The following is a 20,308-nucleotide window of genomic DNA, read 5'->3' as shown; positions in this document are numbered from 1 at the left end:
CAATGTCAGTGCATTAGTAACCCAGAGGCATGGGATCGACAAACCACTTAGCAAGTGTGCTATCACTCAAAGACACCAGAGTGGAATTTCCTGGAATAAACTATGCTCTCAGGAAAACAGCACACATATTTCCCCCATGTTTGTTACAAAAGAATCAAGACATTCTAATTCTTACCTTGAGAAAGAAGGGGCATTGCTGTAATGTTCCTGTTACACAGGTTATCACTGCAGCACCGTACAACAGAGCGTTCCGAGGGCGAGATCTTGCAGTACATTTCAACCTGCTCACGGGTAGCAAAACAACCTTTCTGGAATACTGGACCATCTCCATTTTGTGTGACTGAAGCAAAACACCGTAGACCCTGGCAAAGAGGCTCAGTTCCACATGTGCCCTCGCAGATGCACTCAACATTTGAGCTGTCTTCTTCGACACACGCACAAAAAAAGAGAAAACATTTGCTCAATATTAGAATGACCAAAGGGAACTTTTTAAATTCAACATTACAACCGAGGTTATGCGTAATTAAACTTGGAAGTATGTTTTAAAATGATCACGTTCACTGAAACGGGTTAAACCTAGCTGCTAGGAAAAGGCAGTGGAGATGAATGTAATACACCTCTCCCTGCCCATGCATCATCTTTCAACAAAGAAAGGTACAGCACAGGAACTGGCCCTTCGGCACTCCAAGCCTGTGCCGATCATGCTCTAACTAAAAACAAAACCTTTTGCCGTTACTCAGTCCGTATCCATTTCAAATAGGAGTAATGGTACGCTCCGAGGATGTCCCACATTGGTGGGCTGAAATCTCAACTTCATCCCAAACAGCAAACTGACCAATCACCTTTTCCAATTCTAGCCAGCAACAATCTCCAGCAAAATGTTCCTACGTTTCTATTTAAGTGAAGAATTTTCATGCTGTCTCAAGTCAGTCCAATGCCCTTTTCATATCTTCATTTAGCTCTCTCACAAGAAATTTAGCTTTTCACTGATATAATAGTGACCAAAGTGGACAGTTTGTTAAGTACCTATGGGTGTCCAGTAGAAATTAAGAACGCGATGGAATAAATGGAATGTTCAAAACTGGCATTTAAAGTTACATGTCTCAAATAAGAAATGGAGCCATTCACCACAGGGCACAGCAACTTCATGGTTACAGATATCTGACCAACAATTCAGTAGTTGCAAGTTCAAATCCAACCATGGCCAAAGTTAATGAATTTAGAGGATGATGAACAACCAGTGGCTGTGATACACATTGATACAAACGACAGAAGTAAAAAAAGGGATGAGGTCCTAAATCGGCACAGTGTTTAGCACTGCTGCTGCACAGCTCCAGGGACCCGGGTTCAATTCCAGCCTCGGGTGACTGTCTGTGTGGAATTTGCACTTCCTCCCTGTGTCTGCATGGGTTTCCTCCGAGCGCTCCAGTTACTTCCCACAGTCCAAAGAAGTGCAGGTTAGGTGGATTGGCTGTGCTAAATTTTCCCTTGGTGGCCAAAAGGTTAGGTGGGGTTATGGGGATAGGATGGAAGTGTGGGCTTAAGAAGGGTGCTCTTTCCAATGGCCAGTGCAGACCCAATGAGCTGAATGGCCTCTTTCTGCACTTTAGGGATTCAATAGAAAAGCAGAATATAGGGAATTAGAAAGAAAGTTGAAAGGTAGGACTTAAGGCAGTGATCTCAGGATTGCTACTACCAGTGCCATGTGCCAGTCAGACCAGAAATAGCAGGATATATCAGATGATTGTGTGGCTGAAGAGATGGTGCAAGGGGAAGAGTTTCAAATTACTGGGACATTGGGATCGGTTTTGGTGGACATGGGACCAGTACAAACTGAATGGGTTGCACCTGGGCAGGACTGATATCCTAGGAGGGGTATTTGCTAGAGGCGTTGCACCATAGAATTTACAGTGCAGAAGGAGGCCATTCAGCCCATCGAGTCTGCACCGGCCCTTGGGAAGAGCACCCTACCCGAGCCCACATCTCCACCCTATTCCCGCAACCCAGTAATCCCACCCTACCTTTTGGACACCAAGGGCAATTTATCATGGCCAATCCACCTAACCTACACATCTTTTGACTGCGGGAGGAAACCGAAGCACCCGGAGGAAACCCACGAGGACACGTGGGAGAACATGCAAACTCCGTACAGACAGTGACCCAAGCCTGGAATCGAACCTGGGGCCCAGGAGCTGTGAAACAACTGTGCTGCCCCACATTGGCAGCCTGGTTGGGGAGAGTTTAAACTAAAATGGCTGGTTAATAATAAACAAAGCGGGTCAAAGACTATTATAAAGATACGCGTCAAGGCTTTGTGCCCTCATGCACGGAGCATTTGCAATAACATTGATTAATTAATTGTGTAAATGAGTATGCCATATTTGGGATGGCGGAAACATGGCCACAGGGTGACCAGGGATGTGGACAACGCACGTGGAGATGGTGGACGGGCAGGGTCTGGCCCCGTCGGCTCAGTGGTCAGTGGACCTGTTGGTGAGCTTCTTAAATGAGAAGTTCACCCAACAGATGTTTAAATAGAGGTCATGTCGGCATAAGGAAGGGGGAGGTTTTGGGTATTCTAAAAGGAATTATGCTGGACAAGTCCTCAGGACCAGATGGGATCTATCCCAGGTTGCTGAGGGAAGCGAGGGATGAAATAGCTGGGGCCTTAACAGATATCTTTGCAGCATCCTTGAGCACGGGTGAGGGTCCCAGAGGACTGGAGAATTGCTAATGTTGTCGCTTTGTTTAAGAAGGGTAGCAGGGAAAATCCAGGGAATTATAGGCCTGTGATCTTGACGTCAGTGGTAGGCAAACTGTTGGAGAAGATACTGAGGGATAGGATCTATTCCCATTTGGAAGAAAATAGACTTATCAGTGATAGGCAGCATGGTTTGTGCAGGGAAGGTCATGTCTTACAAACCTAATAGAATTCTTTGAGGAAGTGACTAAGTTAATTGATGAGGGAAGGGCTGTAGATGTCATATACATGGACTTCAGTAAAGCATTTGATAAAGTTTCCCATGGCATGTTGGTGGAACAAGTCACGTCGTATGGGGTTCAGGGTGTACTAGCTAGATGGATACAGAGCTGGCTGGGCAATAGGAGACAGAGTAGTGGTGGAAGGGAGTGTCTCAAAATGGAGAAAGGTGACTAGTGGTGTTTCACAGGGATCTGTGCTCGGACCACTGTTGTTTGTGATATACATAAATGACCTGGAGGAAGGTTATAGGTGGTCTGATGAGCAAGTTTGCAGTTGATACTAAGATTGGTGGAGTTGCAGATAGCGAGGCGGACTGTCAGAGAATACAGCAAAATATAGATAGATTGGAGAGTTGGGCAGAGAAATGGCAGATGGAGTTCAATCCAGGCAAATGCGAGGTGATGCATTTTGGAAGATATAACTCAAGAGCAGACTATATGGTCAATGGAAGAGTCCTGGGGAAAATTGATGTCCAGAGAGATCTGGGAGTTCAGGTCCATTGTACCCTGAAGGTGGCAACGCAGGTCGATAGAGTGGTCAAGAAGGCATACAGCACGATTGCCTTCATCGGACGGGGTATTGAGTACAAGAGTCGGCAGGTCATGTTACAGTTGTGTAGGACTTTGGTTAGGCCACATTTGGAATACTCAGAAACGGCCCTAGGGTTGCTGGTGCCCCGGGCAAGCTGAACTTCGGCGCCCTTCCACAGATCGGCGGGCCGGTCTCTCTGTCGGCAGGCCTCCTTTCTTCCACCTGCGAGCCTGGATCCATCCGCCATGTTTGTGCGGGGCGGTCTGGAGGAGGGCGGCCACCGCGCATTGCGCTGGTTGGCACCGGCCCAACTGCGCATGCGCGGGACCCGAGTCTTTTACACGGCGCCGGGTCTCTGACGCCATTCACGCACTCCTTGATGGCGCCCCCAGCACATGGCGCCCCGGGTGACTGCCCGAGTTGCCAGTACCTTGAGCCGGCCCTGGGAATACTGCGTGCAGTTCTGGTCGCCACATTACCAGAAGGATGTGGATGCTTTAGAGAGGGTGCAGAGGAGGTTCACCAGGATGTTGCCTGGTATGGAGGGTGCTAGCTATGAAGAAAGGTTGAGTAGATTAGGATTATTTTCATTGGAAAGACGGAGGTTGAGGGGGGACCTGATTGAGGTCTACAAAATTATGAGAGGTATGGACAGGTTGGATAGCAACAAGCTTTTTCCAAGAGTGGGGGTGTCAATTACAAGGGGTCACGATTTCAAGGTGAGAGGGGGAAAAGTTTAAGGGAGATGTGCATGGAATGTTTTTTACGCAGAGGGTGGTGGGTGCTTGGAACGCTTTGCCAGCGGAGGTGGTAGAGGCGGGCACGATAGCATCATTTAAGATGCATCTGGACAAAGGGCACATTGTATTCTTCTCTTTGAAGTTTAGGTCATCGATTAGCTGAGGTCTGCATAAAAGACAGACAGAAAGCACATCAGTAAGCTTGCGCTTTTCAAGGAGACACATCCGGAGTGATGCACATCTAGAGTGGGAATTGCAACTTGGTAATTTGGTGCAGTGAGGTAATCAGGAAAGGTAAGTGGAAAAATCTAATTCTGCTGTTTTTCAGTTAAAAGTGCAGTGTGTAGCTCAGTGTCTGATTGGTTGAAGCTGCCCCCACCCTATTGCTGAGAGGCAGTTATCTGTCAGTCACCTGAGGCCTGTTTAGGGGCACAAAGGGCACATTGTGGGCGCGATTCTCCGCTGCCCACGCAGCCGGTTGGGAGAATAGCGGGAGGGCCTCCCGACATTTTCATGCCCTCCCGCTATTCTTCCCTCCCCCTTGCCCGACCCACGTCACGAATCGCCGCTCCCCGTTTTTTACGGGGGGAATGGGGGGGGGGGGGGTCTGTGGGGGAGTGAGCGGAGGAGGCATCTTGCAAGGGCACGAGTCTGAAGGCTTTGTTAACGACACCTCTGGCATTCTTGGCGCCGCGGTACTCCACAGGCTCAGTGGTAGTCACAGCCCCAAGAGTGTGGGGACTAAGGGGGCTACAGGATAAGGTGATGTCAAACATGGGTTGGGGAGCGGAGGGTCTCGGAAATATATAAGGAACTGATGGAGTGGGAAGGGGCTCCAATAGGGGAGGTGAAGAGGAAGTGGGAGAAAGAGCAGGGAGGGGAGTTGGAAGTGGGGTTATGGGAGAATGCCCTGAGGAGAGTCAATGCATCATCGTCATGTGCCAGGCTTAGCCTGATCCAGTTCAAGGTGGTGCACAGGGCTCGCATGACTGGTGGCCCGGATAAGTAGGTTTTTTGGGGGAGGCGGAGGACAGGTGTGGGTGAAGTCCTGTGAATCATGTGCACATGTTTTTGGTGTGTCCGAGGCGGAGGGGCTTCTGGCAGGGATTTTCAGATGTCATGTCAGAAGTCCTGGATGTCCTTCTGCATGAATCACAGAAAACTAGCATGCTGGTACATTCGATACAACTTTCGGACCTTTTTACCCGGGTTTTGTGGACTTTATGAAATAAATCGGTGGAATTCCCCCCCCCCCCCGGTGTACGGATAGCTGGACCAGAAGTGGCCGGGTGAAACAAATTAGCCCCGATAGAGGGAAGCGAGGGGAGCTGGCAGTGTGGCGAAGTACGGCAGACGGCAAGGACCAGGGAGCGGCGACTCACTGGCCGAAGGAGCAGCAGATAGAGTTCTTCAGGAGTTGCTTTGCCGAGCTAAAAAGGGATACGCTTGACCCGATGAAAGCATCGATCGACCAAATGGTCGCTACTCAGGCAGCCCAGGGGAAAGCGATCCAGGAGATTCTTCTTCAACCAACCAGAGGACGAGATAACTGTGCTGGAGCAAAGGTGGAGGTGCTAGAGGACCACCACAAACAGATGCAGGAGAAGCTGGAGGAGCTGGAGAACAGAACTAGGAGGCAGAATTTAAGAATTGTTGGCCTTCCTGAAGGTATTGAGGAATCAGAGGCGGGAGCTATTTGGCGAGTATGCTGGAGACGTTGATGGGAGCGTGGGCTTTTCCCTCGACCCCTGGAGCTGGATGGTGCGCACAGAGGCCCTCGTGGAGGAAACCCAAGGCGAACGACCCGCCAAGGGCCACGATGGTCTGTTTCTACCGATTTTCAGACAATGAGCACGTCCTTCGATGAGCCAAGTAGGAACGGAGCAACAAGTGGGAGAAGAGTGAGGTGCGCATCTATCAGGACTTGGGTGCGGAGGCTAGCCAAGAGACGTGCGGGGTTCAATCGGGCAAAGATGACCCTCTTTAAGAAAGGGGGTGAAGTTTGGGGTGTTGCACCCAGCGAGACTTTGGGTAACGCATGAGGATTGACACTGTTATTTGAGTCGCAAGATGATGTTTGGACATTTATTAAAGAGAAGTTGGACTCGAGTTAGAGACACTTAATGCTTCGAAGATGGGAGGAGGCGGGGGTTTTGTACTTGTGTTCTGTTTTAAACAAGATTGTGGTTAGTCATGGGCAAGAGAGCGGGCTGGGGGAGGGACGGGATGGTTGGAGGGCGCTTTGTTTAGAAGGTGGTTGATACGGGGGAGGGGCCCTGAAGCTAGCACTACCTTTCGGGGGTCTGGGTTTTGTTTTAAGTGAGTGTGTCTGTTCTGCTTTATGGTTATGCTAATGGCTTTAGAAGAGCTGATGTTTACTTACTGGGGAATGTGATCTTGTAAATAGGTTTTTTCTATGTGGGGAGAGGGGTTCGAACAATTCGGCGATAGTCTGACCGGCGCCAGGGGATATCGGGGGTCAGCATGGAGCAGCTGCGTGGTGGGGGGGGGGGGGGGGGGGGGGGGGGTGACTTAGTGTTGAGTTGGATGTTTGATTTGAGAGATTAAGTTTGTGGTGTTGGGGGGCAGGGGGTGGTGGGGGGTGGCTGCTCTGCGGGCAAGGGTGACATTTTCTTCAGGGAATAAGAGGGTCGGGGCGGCTGATGCTTGAGGGGGTGCGGACTCGGGGCTGGCCAAGGAAGGGTGATGGCTAGTCGGCAGGGGTGGGGGCACGGCAATGCTCCAGGAGACACATCTGAAGGTCACAGACTAGATAGATTAAGGAAGGGTTGGGTGGGTCAGGTGCTCCACTCAGGGCTGGACTCAAAGACCAGCAATTCTGATCAGCAGGGAGAATAACGGCTGATAAAGGGAGTAGGTATATCATGGCGAGTGGGAAGCTGGAGGGGGTCTGAGTGGTGCTCGTGAATGTCTATGCCCCGAACTGGGACGATGTTGAGTTTATGAGGCGCGTGTTAGGCAAAATCCCGGACCTTGAGTCACACAACTTGGTCATGTGAGGGGAGTTTAATACGGTCATTGAACCCGAATTGGATCGCTCAAAATCCAGGACAGGGAAGAGGCCGGCGGCGGCGAGGGAGCTGAAGGATTTTATGGAGCAGATGGGGGCAGGTAGACCCCTGGAGGTTCACACGGCGAGGGTAAAGGAGTTTTCCTTCTTCTCCCACGTCCACAAAGTCTATTCCCATATTGATTTTTTTGTTCTGGCCAGGGCGTTGATCCTGAAGGTGACGGGGACGGAATACTCGGCGATTACAGTCTGGGACCATGCTCCACACTGGGTAGATTTGCTGCTTAGGGAGGAGAGAGAGGCAGCGTCCGCTGTAGAGACTGGACTGGTTATTAGCGGACGAGGTGGTTTGTGGGCGGGTGAATAAGAGTATCCAGAACTACCTGGAAACAAATGACACGGAGAGGTATCGGCAGCGACGGCCTGGGAAGCCCTGAAGGCAGTTGTTAGAGGGGAACTAATATCAATCCGGTCTCATAGAGAAAAGATGGAAAGGGCGGCGAGGGAGAGATTAGTAGAGGAGATACTCCGGGTGGATTGGAAATATGCGCAGGCCCCGGACGCGGGACTCCTGAGGGAGCGGCACAACCTTCGGGCGGAGTTTGAATTGTTGACCACAGGGAAAGCGGTAGAACAGCTGAGGAAGGCTAGGGGTGCGGTGTATTAATATGGGGAGAAGACGAGCAGGATGCTGCCGCACCAGCTTAGGAAGAGAGAGGTGGCCAGGGAGATTGTGGGAATGGAGGGCAGCTTGGTCTCAGACCCGGAGGGGATGAATGAAGTTTTTAAGGAATTCTACAGCAAACATAGAACATAACAGCGCAGTACGGGCCCTTCGGCCCTCGATGTTGCGCCGACCAGTGAAACCATCTGAAGCCTATCTGACCTACACTGTTCCATTTTCATCCATAGGTCTACCAGTGACCACTTAAATGCCCTTAAATTTGGCGAGTCTACTACTGTTGCAGGCAGGGCATTCCACACCCTACTACTCTCTGAGGAAGGAAACTGCCTCTGACACCTGTCTATATCTACCCCCCTCAATTTAAAGCTATGTCCCCTTGTGTTGGTCATTGCCATCCGAGAAAAAAGACTCTCACTGTCACCCTATCTAACCCTCTGACTATCTTATATGTCTCTATTAAGTTACCTCTCAGCCTTCTCCTCTCTAACAAAAACAACCTCAAGTCCCTGAGCCTTTCCTCATAAGACCTTCCCTCCATACCAGGCAACATCGTAGTAAATCTCCTCTGAACCCTTTCCAAAGCTTCCACATCCTTCCTATAATGTGTGTGACCAGAACTGCACGCAGTACTCCAGGTGCGGCCGCACCAGAGTTTGTACAGCTGCAGCATGACCTCATGGCTCCGAAACTCAATCCCCTACTGATAAAGGCTAGCACACCATATGCCTTCTTAACAGCCCTATTAACCTGGGTGGCAACTTTCAGAGATTTATGTACCTGGATGCCGAGATCTTCTGTTCATCTACACGACCAAGAATCTTGCCATTAGCCCAGTACTCTGCATTCCTGTTACTCCTTCCAAAGTGAACCGCCTCACGCTTTCCCGCATTAAACTCCATCTGCCACCTCTCAGCCCAGCCCTGCAGCTTATCTATGTCCCTCTGTAACCTATAACATCCTTCAGCACTATCCACAACTCCACCGACCTTCGTGTCATCTGCAAATTTACTAACCCATCCTTCTACACCCTCTAACAGATCATTTATAAAAATGACAAACAGCAGTGGCCCCAAAACACATCCTTACGGTACACCACTAGTAACTGAACTCCAGGATGAACATTTGCCATCAACCACCACCCTCTGTCTTCTTTCAGCTAGCCAATTACTGATCCAAGCCGCTAAATCACCTTCAATCCCATACTTCCGTATTTCTGCAATAGCCTACCGTAGGGAACCTTATCAAACGCCTTACTGAAATCCATATACACCACATCAACCGCTTTACCCTCATCCACCTGTTTGGTCACCTTCTCAAAAAACTAAATAAGGTTTGTGAGGCATGACCGACCCTTCACAAAACCGTGCATCGGAACCCCCAGTGGGTGCGGAAGGGATGAGACAATTTCTGGACCAGTTGAGGCTCCCGAGGTTGGAGGAGGGCCTGGTGGAGGGGTTGGGGGCACAGATCGAGATAGAAGAAATGATTAAGGGGCTGGAGGGCATGCAGTCGGGCAAAGCCCCGGGGCTGGATGGCTTCCCGGTGGAATTAAAACAATTTTTTTCAGAGGTGTTGAGCCCACCACTGATGAGGACCTTTAATGAGGCGAGAGAAAAGGGAATCCTCCCTCCTACAATGTCGCAGGCCTTGATCACACTCATTCTGAAACGGGAGAAGAACAGTGTGGGTCTTACAGGCCAATCTCGTTACTAAATGTGGACGCCAAGCTATTGGCTAAGATCTCATCCCGAGGGTGATAGTGGAAGACCAGACTGGCTTCGTTAAGGACAGGCAACTTAGTGCGGTGGCTTTTAAATATTGTTATGATGCGCTCGGAAAGAGAGGAAGCAGAGGTTGTGGCAGCGATGGATGCAGAGAAATCTTTTGATCGGGTGGAGTGGGAGTACCTGTGGGAGGCGCTGGATTGGTTTGGGTGAGGGCTTTATCCGGTCCCATAGCGTTAAGAGCTTCAAGGAACCGGCAGGGGCTGGTCCGGGGGGGGGGGGGGGGGGGGGGGGGGGGGGGGGTAGCATCAGGTCTCACTCTACGCGGCTGATCGCCTCCTGTATATCTCGGACCCATTGTAGGGGATGGGCGGGGTCATGCGGACCTTAAGGGAATTTGGCAGTTTCTGGGGTATAAATTGAACGTGGGGAAGAGCGAGTTGATCCAGGCTAGAGGACTGGGGAGAAGAGACTGAGGGTGCTGCCGCTGAGGAGGGTAGAGAAGACAAGTTTAAATTGCCGCCAGGGAACGTACGAACCTTCCCGAGGAAGCAGGTGGTGGCCTTTCCGCTGCTGCCGGCACGGGGGATACAAGAGGGAGTAGTGTCCGGTACCTGGGTGGGGAAGGGGAAGGTGTCGGATACCTACCAGGAGCTGCTGGAGGCGGAAACCCCGGTGGAGGAGCTTGAAGGCAAGTGGGAGGAGGAGTTAGGAGGGAAGTTAGAGCTGGGACTGTGGGCAGAAGCCCTAAGCAGGGTCAATTCCTCCTCATCATGTGCAAGGCACAGTCTAGTCCAGTTTAAGGTGGTCCACCGGGCTCACATGATGGCGGTGAGGATGAGTATGTTTTTCGGGGTGCAAGACAGATGTGCGAGGTGTGCAGGAAGCCCAGCAAACCATGTCCATATGTTTTGGGCATGCCCGAAGCTGGAGGGGTTCTGGCAGGGGTTTGCCAGGGCAATTTCAAGGTGCTAGGTACAGGGTGGTACCGAGTCCAGAGGTGGCGATCTTTGAGGTGTCAGTAGACCCGGGAATTCAGAGAGTGAAAGAGGCCGACGTCCTGGCCTTTGCCTCCCTGGTAGTCTGGAGACGGATCCTGTTATTGTGGAGGGACTCGAAGCCCCCGAGCGCAGAGACCTGGGTTAGTGACATGGCTGGGTTTCTCAGCCTCGAGAAAATAAAGTTTGCCGTAAGAGGATCAATGTGAGGGTTCCCGGAGGTGGCAGAAGTTCGTTGACTTTCTTGGGGAAATTTTTAATTTATAGTGTCGGCCGTAGCAGCTTTCCGAGTTGGGTGGGGGGGTAAGTGTTGCATTTGTCTGTCTTTTGTTATTTTTGGTGGTCTGTGAAGACAGAATCGTTCGGGGAAATATCTATTTTTGCTCTACGTTAATGTTCCATAGATTCACAACCCTTTGGGTGAAGAAGTTCCTCCTAAACTCAGTCCTAAATCTACTTCCCCATATTTTGAGGTTATGCCCCCTAGTTCTGCTTTCACCTGCCAGTGGAAACAACCTGCCCGCATCTTATGCAAGCAGTGTCAACATGGTTTTGTGAAAGAGAAATAGAATTTGACAAATTTATTAGAATTCCCTGAGGCTGCAACACAGCAGGGTGGATCAAGGGAACAGCAGCAGTGAATTTGGATTCCTAAAAGGCATAAGATAAGTTGCCATATAAAGGATTCCTCTACAACACAAGAGGTTATGATGTTTGGACTAATATGTTAACATGGATAGAGGTTTGGTTAACCAACAGGAAACAGTTGGGAAAATGGGTCAGTATCAGATAGGCAAATACAGCAGCACAGGAACAGGCCCTTCGGCCTTCCAAGCCTGTACCTCAGCACTTCCTTGTGCCATATCCCTCTCTTACCAACCTATCCATGTTTGTCAAGATGCCTTTTGATCGCCATTAATGTATCTGCTTCCACCACCTCTGCTGGCAACACGTTCCATGCACTCACCATCCTCTGCGTAAAAAAACTGCCTCACACATCTCCTCCTAAACTTTGCCCCCCCAGACCTTAAACCTATGCCACCTGGAGACTGACCCCTCCCCCTGGGAAAGAGTGTCTGCCCCATCCACTCAATATCCATGCACTCATATCTTGTAGACTCTTAGGTCACCCCTCAACCTCCATCTTTCTAATGGAAAACAGTCCGAGTCTATTCAGCCTCTCCACATAGCTAACAAACGAGAAGGGTGCAGTAGTGATCAGTCTGAGGCCTCAACTGTTTACAAGGAGAGAGAGAGAGAGAGAGCAGAGAGCTGACAGGGAGAGAGAGAGAGAGAGAGAGAGCCGAGAGAGCAGAGAGCGACAGGGAGAGAGAGAGCAGAGAGACGAGAGAGAGCAGAGAGCGACAGGGGTGGAGAGAGAGCAGAGAGGACACGGGCGAGAGAGAGAGAGAGGGAGAGAGCAGAATGCTGTACAGAGAGATGTGGGTGTACGTGAATCACAAACAAAACTCAGCAAGGTACAGCAAGTAATAGCAAGCAAATATATGCTAACTTAATTGCAAGGGGGATGAAGTATAAAAGTAATGAGTCTTGCTCATTGCATGAGACGACATTTAGGTACTGTCTGCAGATTTGGCCTCCTTATTTAAGGAAGGATGGACTTCCATTGGAGATAGTCAGAAAGAAAAGGTTCACCAGTTTGATCCCCCTGGGATGAAGGAGATGACTTAGATTGGAAGGTGAGCAGCGTGGGCCTATTCTCACTGGAGTTTAAAGAACTAGAGGTGATCTATGACACTATGGGGGTTTGACAGGTAGGTGTTGAGAAAATGCTACTCCTTGTGGGACAACTGGAATGAAGGCCAGTTTCAAAACATGAAGTCTCCCATTAAGATGAGGATGTGGCTAGAATTAGGAAGGTGATCACGGTAGAGGGAACTGCAGGCAGGGGTGTTGAACCTCCAAAATCTGTTGTATTATCATTGGGCGGCAAATGCAGAGAAGGTTCATTGTTGGAACAGGGAGGAGCGGGGCTCTGTGGGTGAAGTGGAGGCGGTCTCTTGAGAGGGTCGGGGTTACGGGTGCTGGCAACAGCGCCGCTCCGATGGCCCAGGGAAGTATACGGTGAGTCCGGTGTGGTGCCCATGTCTGGAGGCAGTTTACACAGCATTTTCAGTTGGGCGAGCGGGTCGGGGGGGCCAATCAGGGGGAATGATGGGTTCGAGCAGGGAGGGTGCATGCAAGATTTTAGGGTTGGGAAGAGAGTGGGATTAAGGAAATTAAGGACTTGTTTCTGGGAGGATGAATAGAGAGTTTGGAGGAGTTGGGCGAGAAGTTTGGGCTGGCACAGAGCGAAAGCTTTGGGTATATGCAGGTGCGGGATTTTGCAGGGAAGATCCTCCCAACCTTCCGATAACGCCTGCCTTTCTCTTTGCCGGAGGCCCGGTGCTGTCAGCGTCAGGTTTGGAGAGGGGGCTGTCTCGGCAATTTAGTGAGGATCTTGGAGGAGGATGGGGTGTCCATGGAGGGGGTTGGGTGGGGTTAGGGTGAAGTGGGAGGAAGAGTTGGGGTGGTGCTGGAGTGGGGTCTGTGCTGCGAGGTGCTGCAGAGGGTAAATGCCTCAACTTTGTGCGCGAGACGGGGCTGATACAAAAATAAAGAAAATTACAGCACAGGAACAGGCCCTTCGGCCCCTCCCAGCCTGCACCGATCCAGATCCTTTATCTAAACCTGTCACCTATTTTCCAAGGTCTACATCCCTCTGTTCCCCGCCCGTTCATATATCTGTCTAGATGCATCTTAAATGATGCTAACGTGCCCGCCCCTACCACCTCCGCTGGCAAAGCGTTCCAGGCACCCACCACCCTCTGCGTAAAAAACTTTCCACGCACATCTCCCTTAAGCTTTCCCCCTCTCACTTTGAAATCGTGACCCCTTGTAATTGATACCCCCAATCTTGGAAAAAGCTTGTTGCTATCCACCCTGTCCATACCTCTCAATTTTGTAGACCTCAATCAGGTCCCCCCTCAACCTCCGTCTTTCCAACGAAAACAATCCTAATCTACTCAACCTTTCTTCATAGCTAGCATGGTAGCACAATGGTTAGCATTGTCGCTTCACAGCTCCAGGGTCCCAGGTTCGATTCCCGGCTTGGGTCAATGTCTGTGCGGAGTCTGCACGTTTTCCCCGTGTCTGCGTGGGTTTCCTCCGGGTGCTCTGGTTTCCTCCCACAGTCCAAAGACGTGCAGGTTAGGTGGATTGGCCATGCTAAATTGCCTTTAGTGTCCAAAGGGGTTGGGTGGGGTTTCTGGGTTACGGGTATGGGGCGGAGTTCTGGGCTTAAATGGGGTGCTCTTTCCATGGGCCGGTGCAGTCTCGATGGGCACGGTAAATTCTATGTTCACCCTCCATACCAGGCAACATCTTGGTGAACCTCCTCTGCACCCTCTCTAAAGCATCCACATCCTTCTGGTAATGTGGCGACCAGAACTGCACGCAGTATTCCAAATGTGGCCTAACCAAAGTCCTATACAACTCTAACATGACCTGCCGACTCTTGTACTCAATACCCCATCCGATGAAGGCAAGCATGCTGTATGCCTTCTTGGCCACTCTATCGACCTGCGTTGCCACCTTCAGGGTACAATGGACCTGAACTCCCAGATCTCTCTGGACATCAATTTTCCCCAGGACTCTTCCATTGACCATATTGTCCGCTCTTGAATTAGATCTTCCAAAATTCATCACCTCGCATTTGCCTGGATTGAACTCCATCTGCCATTTCTCTGCCCAACTCTCCAATATATCTATATTTTGCTGTATTCTCCGACAGTTCTCCTCGCTATCTGCAACTCCACCAATCTTAGTATCATCTGCAAACTTGCTAATCAGACCACCTATACCTTCCTCCAGGTCATTTATGTATATCACAAACAACAGTGGTCCGAGCACGGATCCCTGTGGAACACCACTAGTCACCCTTCTCCATTTTGAGACAGCTGACAGTAGCGTACAGGCCTCACCTCACAAAGTCTAGGATGAGCCGGTTATTCGAGAGGGTGGAGGATATCAGTGAATAATGTGGGAGGAGCCCTGCAAACCATGGTCCTGCCATAAGCTGGAAGTGGTGTTCAGCACCACTTCTAGGTTTCGCTCATAGGCGGGTCCTGTTGGGTGGAGGTCAGCTTGTCCACCCTGTGCCACGGCGTGGTGGGGGGACCTGTTGGGGTTTCTGACCCTGGAAAAGGTAAGGCTTGCTCTGGGGGCCGGGGGGGGGGGGGGGGGGGAAGAGTGAAGGAGGGTTCTACAATTGTTCGGGTTTGTTCATCATGCACTTTCAGGAATTAGTTGCCGTTGACTGTTTAAGGGGGGAGGGGGGTAGGTGGGCTGCAGGGTTTTGTGGGGCAGTTTTGCTTTGTAAAGTGTTGAAAATTTGTTGAATAAAATATATTTTTAAAAAGCTGGCAACGAGGAGGTTGTTTTTCTCTCAAAGGCTCATTAATCTTTGAAATTCTCTACCCCAGACAAGAGTGGAGACAAGGGGTGCAATTTCACAGAGTTCTCTGTCGGAAGCATTTAGCTGGCTGTTTCCCGGCACTTGCAGCACCGGGACCAATCTTGATTTCAATGGGACCCTGCTTCATTTCTGGACCTCGACGAGGAACACCCTGCCAAGGCCACACACTTAGGCTCATTTTCTACACTTACGAGCTCCACTGACCAGTGCAGGAAGAGATCGGGTGCCATTTTTAAATGGCACCCCATCTCTAGACCCCTCACCGCAGCCTCCGGACTCCCCCAATGCCCAACTCACCAATTAGGGGGTCCACAAGCACCCCACCTCATATGGGCAGGGAACCCCTGGACCCCAGCACGGGCAAGATGCCACCTGGGCACCTTGGCAGTTCAAATCACAGGTAGTAAAAAAGAATTTTAGAACCTGCACAGATATCAATACATGAGAAAAATGATCAGATACAGAGTAAGGGGAATGTGTTGTGCTTTACAGGCAATGCACTCGAGGAATAGTAAGTAACAAATTCTTAGCGGCTGTTTTGCCACTACAGGTTGAGCATCCCTTATCGAAATTCCGAAAATTCCAAAAAATGCACTTTTCTCCCAGTGCAGTTCCCAATCCACGCCGCACTTGCGCAGTATATTGTATATTGTGAAATCCAAAATATTCTGAAATCCGATACACACTCAGCTTTCTGGATAAGGGAATTTCAACCTGTGTAGTGCCAGATATCACATTCAGCTACCGTCTTTAAAACCTTACAAAGTCTGTTACAAAGTCATATGAATTGTCTGCAACTGATTCCACACTCGTATATTCTTGTTACTACTCATTTCATTACTTAATCTAATGCTGGTTATTTGGAGAAACCTCCCAAATTTAAAAATGGCTGTAAAACCAGTCAGTTAAAACTTACAAAATATTTTTCAATTCAATAATCTTGGGCACAAAGATTGCGAATTACACAAATTTCTTCTGGTAGCAGTTCAGGGAGTTTTAAACTGTGAAACACTCCTCTGACCATTGCAGGTTGATGCAGGGTTTTACTTGTAATGCAGTTCATTAATCAAAAACTCTGACACTTCTGGAGTTCCTGCCAGAAAAATGTATTTTTGAAGCCTTATTTCATTAGCCCAAGGCTAAGAGGAATCAAGACATCCCGATTCTTACCTAGAGAGTGAAGGGGCATTACTGTAATGTTCCTGTTGCACAGGTTTTCATTGCAGCACTGTACTACAGAACGTTCAATGTGTGAGACCTTGCAGTACATTTTGACCTGCTCGCGGGTAGTGAGACAACCTTTCTGGAACACCGGAACGCCCCCATTTTGTGTGACTGAAGCAAAACACTGTAGACCGTTGCAAAGAGGCTCTGTCCCACATGTATGGTCCTCACAGATGCACTGAAGACTTGAGCCGTCTTCTTCTACACACAAGAAAAAGGACAAAATTTGCACATCGTTAATGACCAGAGGCAACTTTTTCAATACTTAATATAATTCAACATTTTAAACCATTTTGCGTGTAAGTAAACTTAAAAAAGTATTGAATCATTACATTCACTGAAACTGGTCAAACCTAGCTGCTGGGAAAAGACCGTAGAGGTGAAGTTAATAAACCTTTCCTGGTCCATGCAGACCTAGCTAAGCATATTTATTCAAATAAAAGTAATGGTACGCTCCTAGAATGTCCCACATTGGTGAACCTCAACTTCATCCAAAATCAGCATCTGACAAGTACCTTTCCAATTCTAGCCAGCAATTCCAGTGAAATGTTCCTACATTTTAATTTAGGTGCAAGATTTTCGTGTTGTCTCAGGAAGTCATTCTAACACCTTTTTCATATCTTTGCTTAGCTCGACTTCCGGTAGCATTATGTAGGGGAAGACATGCACGAAGTTGCTCCCGCTAGGGCAGTGTTCTTTTAGTCCTTTTCTCTTTGTTTCACGGGTTTCTTTCATTTAAAAACCTACGTGAAGGTACCTACATCGGTGAAATGCCTAAAAAAGCCAGGGAGGAGGGAAAGCTTGAAAGTAGAGATTTGTCGACTGAATCAGAGGCTTCGGTGGAGAAAATGGTGGAGGAAGGCCTCTGTGACACTGGTCGTTCCACGATCAGCTAAGATGCTTACTAGCACCTTGGCGGCAGAATTTGAAAAACACTGGCAGGTTCCATAGACCATAGAACAGTACAGCACAGAATAGGCCCTTCGGCCCTTGGTTTTGTGCCGAGCATTGTCCGAAACCAAGATCAAGCTATCCCACTCCCTGTCATTCTGGTGTGCTCCATGTGCCTATCCAATAACCACTTTACAGTTCCTAAAGTTTAAAGCTCCGCTATCACAGCAGGCAGTCCATTGCACACTGTAACCACTCTCTGAGTAAAGAACCTACCACGGACCTCCCTCCTATATCTCCCAACCCAAACCTTCTAGTTATGCCCCCTTGTAACAGCTACATCCACCCGAGGAAATAGTCTCTGAAGGTCCACTCTATCTATCCCCCTCATCAGTTTATAAACCTCTATTAAGTCGCCTCGCAACCTCCTCCGCTCCAAAGAGAAAAGCCCTAGCTCCCTCAACCTTTCCTCATAAGACTTATCCTGCAAACCAGGCAGCATCCGGAAGACCACCGCAAATTGATGGAAGAGGCCTTGTCTCCCATTCGTTTGGCATTAGAGGGGACCAGCAAAATGGTAAAAGCGCATGGTGACACTTTCAAGGCATAGAGACCAGATTGCCTCTCGAGAAGCAGAGTTGTCTCTGATGGCCGATGCGAATAAAGCGCTGAAGGCCAAAGTGAATGTTTTGGAGAAACGTTCCACGAGGCAAAATATCCGAATTTTGGGGTTGGCAGAGGGTGGAAGGACCAACTCCCACAGAGTATTTGCAGAGATGTTTGGGAAGATGGTGAGGGAGGGCGCAGGAAGGCAGAGAGAGGGATAGAAGGTGGAGTCAAGACCATTGAGGGAGCACAGCGATCAGGGAGGGAAGGGCTCTAGGCTGGCTTCGGCAGGTCAAGTTCGGAAAGGTGGAACAAGATGGCATCATAAGCAGCCACTTTGTAGAGTCCCTAAACAAAGGAAACCCTGGTGCTTGCCCACATGCCATACACACATTTGGTGGCCATGTTGGATGGCCCCTGCACAAAGGGAAACCCCAGAGCGCAGGGGGCTTGCCTCATGGTGAGAATGGTGACCGCGGCCATTTTGGATGGCCCCCTAACAAGGGAAACCCCGAAGTGCAGGGACTCATCCACAAGGTAACTACGGTTGATCCCACAGGGAGGAGGGGGGGGGGGGGGGGGGGGGGGGGGGGGGAAAGCGGCGACAAAAACCATCCGCCAGGATAGTCACTTGGATCTTTAGGGGGCTTAATGACCCAGTGAAAAGATCCTGAGCCTTCTACCACCGAACTGGGAATGTTCACGGAGCAGATGGGAGCGGTGAACCCCTGGGGTGGTTCATGCACCCAGGTGAGAAGGAATTCTCCTTTTTCTCACCATTTCACAAGGGCTACACCCACATCGACTTCTTTGCAGTGGGGAAATCGGTGCTTCCAGAAATAGTCAGAGCGGAATACTCCGCGATCATAATCTCCGACCACACTCCACATTACATGGATGTGAGGTTGTTGGGCCGCGCCCAACGTCCCACATGGAGGTTGGACACGACCCTCTTGGCCGACAAGATCTTCTGCCAGAAAACATAGGCAAGCATGTTACGAACAACCCGGAACGGGGAAGTCTCACCTTCTACGTTCTGGGAGGCACTGAAGGCTGTGATTAGGGGGGAAATTATTGCCTCCACAGCTCATAAAGAAGAGAGGGCAGCTAGGCAACAACTGATCGACTCCATACTGGAGGACGACATATGGTACTCTGAAGCCCCGATCGGAGAGCATCTGGCAGACAGGTCAAAACTACAAATGGAATTTAACCTGCTATCCACCAGGAAAGCAGAGTACCAACTTTGCCAGACACGGGGGACCTTTTCTGAACACGGAGAGAAGGCTAGCTGCCTGCTTGCACACCAGCTGAGAAAGCAGGCAGCCACAAGGGAAATACCCCAGGTAAAGGATAACAGAGGCAGACTGGTAACCAAACCAAAAATAGTTAACAAAGCATTCAAGGCCTTCTATCAGGGAGTGCACAACTCCGAACCCCCTGACGGAGACTCGGGGATGAAACAGTTCCTCGATGGACTGGATACGCCAGTCGTGGGGGACAATAGACGGAGGGAGCTGGAAGCACCAATAGGACTGGGAGGAGGTCTGCAGGCGGGCACCAGGACCCAATAGGTTCCCAGCAGACCTTTGCAAAATATGGGTACGATATAATTGGGATTACGGAGACATGGCTGCAGGGTGACCAGGGATGGAACTGAATGTCCCAGGATATTCAGTATTTTGGAAGGACAGGCATAAAAGAAAAGGTGGTGGTGTGGCACTGCTGGTTAAAGAGGAAATTATGAGAAAGGATATTAGTTCTGATAACGTGGAGCCTGTGTGGGTAGAGTTGAGAAATACCAAGGGCCAAAAGCATTAGTGGGTGTCATATATAGACCCCCAAACTGCAGTGGTGATGATGGGAATGGCATTAAACACAAAATTAGACATATATGTTATAAGGGTGTATCGCTGATAATGGGTGATTTTAATCTTCACAAAGATTGGGCAAATCAAATTAGCCACAGTGCCATAGAGGAGGAATTTTTGGAGTGTGTAGGGGGTGGTTTTCTTGACCAATATGTGGAGGAACCAACCAGAGAGCAGGCCATCTTAGACTGGGTACTGTGTAATGAGAAGGTAATCATTGCCAATCTGGCTGTACGAGACCCCTTGGATATGAGTGATCATAACATGATAGAATTTTTTATCAAGATGGAGAGTAAAGTAGTTGATTCGGAGACTAGGGTGCTGAATCTTAATAAAGGGAACTATGAAGATAGAAGGCACGAGTTGGCCTTGATAGATTGGGGAGAGTTACTTCAAGGGATGACAGTGGATAGACAATGGTAAATATTGAAGGAACGCATGGGGGAACTGCAGCAACTGTTCATTCCTATCTGGCACAAAAGCAAAATGGGTAAGAGGATCAATCCATGGCTTACAAAGGAAATTAGAAATAGTATCCAATCCAAGG

General features: G+C 49.5%; 1 pseudogene; it reads right to left on the bottom strand.

The window, feature by feature from the left end:
* Window positions 1-20,308, bottom strand: part of LOC119972688 — a 94,807-nt pseudogene that overhangs the window by 60,981 nt on the left and 13,518 nt on the right.

Source organism: Scyliorhinus canicula, chromosome 10, assembly GCF_902713615.1.
Source record: "Scyliorhinus canicula chromosome 10, sScyCan1.1, whole genome shotgun sequence".
Classification (NCBI taxonomy): Eukaryota; Metazoa; Chordata; class Chondrichthyes; order Carcharhiniformes; family Scyliorhinidae; genus Scyliorhinus; species Scyliorhinus canicula.
This window is presented reverse-complemented; position numbering and strand designations above follow the sequence as displayed.